The following is a 6,272-nucleotide window of genomic DNA, read 5'->3' as shown; positions in this document are numbered from 1 at the left end:
TCACAGATTCGAGCAGCATGAATAGAAACGCTTTCATCCCAGCTTCAAACATCCGTAAACATTTGAACTTATATTAACCAGGAATAGAAAGTCAAACATACATTCCCCAGGGAGCCCCCTGCCAGCTGGACGGGCAGCCTGTGCCCACAGAGGCTTCCAAGGCGCCCCCATATCCCATTTCCTCCCCGGAAGAGCAATGTGGCAGCCCAGGGCTGGGGGCCACCCAGGGGACCCTGTCTACTGGGAGGAAAGCATAAATGGTCTACCTGTTTAAGGGAACACGGTGAATTTAAGAAAAAGAGACTGGCTCTGCCTGAGGAAAGCAGGAAGGCTTCTAAAAACAGGTGAGGTTTGCCCTGGATCCTAAAATCCCTCACAATGAATGTGAGTTCCAAAGGATCCGATCCAGGCTTCCTGCTTCCAGACTGTGCGCCCTCTAAAATCCACACTCGGGCAGTAACCTTAAAATCCCTTCTCTTCTTAAACCTTGCCCCTTCCCTTCCAGTAAAATCCACATTCCTTCTCAGGGCCAACCTGGCTCATTGAGATTCAATCCCACCTCCTCTGCAGCACTGACCAACATCAGAACTATATTCCTGCTCTCCATGCTTCGACCATGCTAGCCTTCCCCCATGTCCTGGAGGACACCGATCCTGTTCCCATCTTGGTCATCAGAAGCCAGCTCTTTATTAGTTTTTCAAACTTATTTTTAACCATAATCCATTATAACAACTACATTTTATGTTATGAGCCAGCAGCTACATAAATAGATAACACGTATATCCACAGAGATGATGGTTGCACAAGACGACACTAACGCTTACCACATTGGATGCTCTTCTATTCACCTCCATTCAGTTCTAGTTCATTTTTAAGTTTTTTTTTTATTTTTAAAGATTTTAAAAATGTATTCATGAGAGACACAGAGAGGGAGAGAGGCAGAGACACCGGCAGAGGGAGAAGCGGGCTCCACGACTCGATCCGGGGTCTCCAGGATCAGGCCCCAGGGCCAAAGGCAGGCGCTAAACCGCTGAGCCACCCAGGGATCCCCCTCGTTTCTTTTTTAATGTGATCATGAGCACATAAGTTTAGGGTTCCCTAATATTTCCCACAGCTGGCAGTTTAAAAAATTCTGTCTTTTTTTTTTTAATTTTTTTTTAAACATTTTTATTTATTTATGATAGTCAGAGAGAGAGAGAGAGAGAGAGAGGCAGAGACACAGGCAGAGGGAGAAGCAGGCTCCATGCACCGGGAGCCCGACGTGGGATTCGATCCCGGGTCTCCAGGATCACGCCCTGGGCCAAAGGCAGGCGCTAAACCGCTGCGCCACCCAGGGATCCCAAAAAATTCTGTCTTAAATAGATTCTCTCCTGCTATCTCTGCCTTTCCAATCTATTAGAGCGTCCTGTGTTTCATTTGAGGGATTTACTCAATTTGTAATTATTCGATATATATTAAATTTATTTATTTTTACACCCCACCAGACTGTAGCCTCCAGAAGGGAAGAGCTGACGCCTGCATTGTTTGGTGCTGACTTCCTATAAATTCCATCTTACTGCATGCAGGTTCACAGTCTATAGTGAGACTGAATATTTAGGAAATAGAAGATCATAGAACAGAGCTGAATGTTAACCCTGCCTTGGCAGGATAGTAAACAGGCACGATAGATTGTGATAAAAGAAATAACGGGTGATGGGCATTAAGGAGGGCACATGATGAGATGAGCACTGGGTGTTACACCAAATGTCAGCAAATTGAATTTAAATCAAATATTTTTTAAAAGAAGAAATAACCCGGCATCCCTTTTTCCAAGAGCCTGAGGATGCTGAGGAAGTGGTCTTGCTCAGTTTCACTTCACTGCCTGACAACAGGAGGCTCTGTGCTGAGCAGTGGCTCCACAGACAGCCCTTCCCTCTGGCCTCCTCTAGTGGGGACTAGGTCCTCCTCCACCACCAGGCTCCTCCGAAGAAACTCAGAGGTAGAAGCAACATAAAACATAATGGTCTGTTTCAGCACATTTGCATGTCAGCATATGTGAAGATTAAGACTTTTTAGGGTAGGGAAGGAATTATGAGTAATTTTCCCTAAAAATCCATTATAACACTGCTACTTTGTTTTTACAATCCTAAAAAACTATTTCTTTACTGGTCAGCTCTGGCTAGGTTGGGCTGTAGTAATAATGACCGTAAGATCCCAAGTGCTCATAACAAGAAAAATTTCTTTCTTGCTCCGTTATGTGGCTTTCACAGGCTGGCTGCAGTTCTTCCCCATGTCGTCTTCATTCTGGAATCTGGGCTAGGGGTGGACCCAACCTGAGACAACCAGGTCTTAGGGCAAAGGAAGGAAATGAGAGATAGCAGAACCAGATGACAGATCTTAACATTTCTGTAAGGAAGCGGAGTACATCAATCCCAATCACATGTGATTGGCCAAAGCAAGTCATGTGGGCAAGCCAGGTCCCAGAGTGGGGAATTAGAAAGGTTTTTTTAAATGTAAATCTTATTTTATTTAAATTCAATTAATTAACATATAATATATTACTGGTTTCAGAGGTAGAGGTCAGTGATTCATCAAGCGTATGCAATACCCAGTGCTCATTGCATCACCTGCCCTCCTTAATGTCCATCATCATTACCCCATCCCCCCATCCCCACCTCTCTGGCAGCCCTCAATTTGTTTCCTACAGTTCACCATCTCTTATTGTTTGCCTCCCTCTCTATTTCCATCTTTTTTTCCCTTCTATTCCCCTATGACCCTCTGCTTTGTTTCATAAACTCCACATATGAGTGAGATCATATGATTATTGTCTTTCTCTGATTGGCTTAGTGCACTTAGCATAATATCCTCTAGTTCCATCCATGCATCATTGCAAATAGCAAGATTTCATTTTATCTAGGCTCTTTCCATAGTTTGGCTATCGTGATATTGCTGCTATAAACACTGGGGTGCAGGTGCCCCTTTGGATCACTACATTTATATCTTTGGGGTGAATATCCAGTAGTGCAATTGCTGGATCTTAGGGTCGCTCTTCTGTTTTCAACTTTTTGAGGAACCTCCATACTACTTTCTAAGTGGCTGCACCAGCTTGCATTCCCATCAACAGTGTACTGGGGCTCCCCTTTCTCTGCATCCTCACCAACATCTGTCATTTCCTGAGTTGTTCATTTTAGCCATCCTGACTGGTTTGAGGTGGTATCTCGCTGTGGTTTTGACTTGTGGACAAGTGATGTGGAGCATTTTTTCATGTGTCTGTTGGCCATTTGCATGTCTTCTTTGGAGAAATGTCTGTTCATGTCTTCTGCCCATTTCTTTATTGGATTATTTGTTCTTTGGGTGTTAAGTTCCATAAGTTCTTTATAGATCCTGGATACTAGCCATTTATCTGATGTGCCATTTGCAACTATCTTCTCCCATCTGTTGGTTGTCTTTTGGTATTGTTGACTGTTTCCTTTGCTGTGCAAAAGTTTTTTATCTTGATAACGTCCCAATAGTTCATTATTGCCTTTGTTTCCCTTGCCTTTGGAGATGTGTCTGGTAAGAAGTTGCTGTGGCCAAGGTCACAAAGCTTGCTGCCTGTGTTCTCCTCCAGGAGTAGAAGGCTTTTACAGCCTATCATTGCAAACCATAATACAATCTAGCACAATTTATTTATACATCTTTTATAATGGGATGGATGGGTGCCCCCTGATGTCTCCTCTCTGGATTAGTAAGAATCTTTGGCATCCAAATCCTAATCGACTTCTCACCTGAGGCCCCTTCCTTTGGGCCATCTAATCCTGACCACTTCTTTTTCTTAAGATTTTATTTTTAAATAATCTCTACGCTCAAGGTGGGGCTCAAACCCACAACCCTGAGATCAAAAGCGCCACACTCCACCAACTGAGCCAGCCAGGCTTCCCTAATCCTGACCCCATCTAACAGCTCTACACAGGTGGAGAGCCTCAGTGGATTGATTTCTTTCTGCTGCTTGGTATCCTGCGAGTAGGGGAGCCACACTAGCTCTCAGCTCAGACCCACTGCAAAATGTCTCTGTAAGCCTGTTCTGAAATGTTGTCACCACCAGGAGCCATGCCCCTTCTTACCCTCAGGTTGTGTACTGCTGCCCAGCTCCAAAAAGCTTCCAGAACATAGGCAAGGCCACGGTGTCAGTTGGATTCCAAGAGCTATTTTCTCACATCCTGGACTTACTGATTCGTGACCAAAACACCTAGTTATGCTAATTTAAGAAACTCCCAGATTCAATTCTCTCCAACTCTGTGAGCCAGAAACCTAAAGGAAGGAGGCCTATATTGTACATGCCTCAAGGCGGAGGTTCTCCCACTTGGCTGAGCCTAAGAATCACTCAGGAGGCTTATTAAAAGGCGGCTTCCTGATACTCAGGAATTAAAAGGCAAGTACCCAGATTCTTTTATGATGATGGTTTGGGACTGGGCCTAGGAATCTGCATTCAACAATCTCCGTAGGCAACGGCCACCTCAGGGAATTTGCAATGTCCTGGTTCTAATGGTCTCAACACCGGGCTCAGACCAGGATCCAATGCAAGGGCAGGTGCAAGGAGGTGGTGACCCAACACAGACAGCCTTTAAGGGACTGACTGTGTGGTCATAAGACATCTTGGGCCAGGGAGTGACTATAGTCTCTCTCCTTCATCACATTTCTCAAGAGCAGTCACTAAAATTCAGATCACCAAATCCAAAGTCTTCTTCAGAAAGTTCAGACAGCTCCACTTTTGGCAAGTGTCCCAGTTTTAGCACCTTTCAGCAAAGCTGGTGTGTAATCTTGATTCTACATGAATTGTCTAAATCCTTTTCTACTGCCTTTCTTGCTTCCCATATTCCACAGTCTAGATATCCACAAGATTTTTCTAGGTCAGCCTTTAAAAAATTGTAATAGATTTTTTTCCTAACCATAGAAGTAATACAACTTACTGTGGAGAGTTTAGCAAATGTAAATCAGAAAAAATAAGAAAATAAAGACTGTCCAAAACACTACCGTCCAAAGATAAGCTATGTGGTATTATCTTTTTCTCTGCTTGTATATTCATATATTTTTATTAAAAATGAGATCACACTCTATATTGTGATCTTATTACTTGCTTTTTGTGCTTAATGTATAGTGAACATTTTTGTTATATTCTTCTAATACATCATTCTAAATGGCTATACTGTATTCCATCATATTCCATTTATTTCTGCAGTTCTCCATTGTGGGACACTTAGTTTCTACTTGTTTTTAATTTTTAAAAATATTTATTTATCCATGAGAGACACAGAGAGAGGCAGAGACACAGGCAGAGGGAGAGGCAGGCTCCCTAAGAGGAGCCCGATGCAGAACTCGATCCCAGGACCCTGGGATCATGACCTGAGCTAAAGGCAGATGCTCAATCACTGAGCCACCCAGGCGTCCCAGTTTCTACTTGTTTTTAATTATAAACAGTGCTTCAATGAATCTCCTTTTATGAATCATTATGAACTATTATTCTTTCCATAGAAGAACTTGCTGGAAGTAGAATGTCTCAATGACTAGGCCTTCTTGGGCCTCTGTGTACCATCAGATTAGGAATTCCACTGAGGGGTGCCTGGGTGACTCAGTCAGTTAAGCGTCTGCCTTCAACTCAGGTCATGATCCCAGAGTCCCAAGATGGTGCCATATGTTGGGCTCCCCACCCCGGGAGTCTGCTTCTCCCTCTCCCTCTCTCCTCCCCCAGCTAGTGCTTGCGCTCTCTCAAGTAAATAAATAAATAATCTTAAAAAAAAAAAAGGGAATTCCATTGCGTGTGGTTTCAGCTGCCATCTCTCTTTTGAGTGGTAATTCTCAAATCAATATCTCTTGTCCCAGTCCTGCTCCTGGACAACAGACTTACATTAATAATACTGCCTATTGTATGCTCCATTCAAAAGTCACAAAAGCACCTCAGCCATCTCCATGAATGAATTCAACATCTTCCTCTTCCTTTTTTTTTTTTTTTTTAAAGCCCTAACTTGGGGATCAAACTCATGACCCTGAGACCAAGAGTCGCATGCACCACTGACTGAGCCAGCCAGGTGACCCTCCACATCTTCCTCTCCAACAAGCTCCCTTTTACACCTCATCTTCACCTGTGGAATCAGCATTCTCTCAGCCACGTGAGCATGAAGCTTGATGTCCTTTATCCTCTATTGATCCCCTTGTGTTAAAGCTATCACGTCTTGGGACGCCTGTGTGCCTCAGTAGTTGAGTGTCTGCCTTTGGCTTAGGGTGTGATCCCTGGGTCCTAGGATCGAGTCCCACAT

The sequence above is a fragment of the Canis aureus genome, chromosome 12 (genome assembly GCF_053574225.1).
Source record: "Canis aureus isolate CA01 chromosome 12, VMU_Caureus_v.1.0, whole genome shotgun sequence".
In the NCBI taxonomy this organism is placed as follows: Eukaryota; Metazoa; Chordata; class Mammalia; order Carnivora; family Canidae; genus Canis; species Canis aureus.
Note: the sequence above shows the minus strand (reverse complement) of the source record.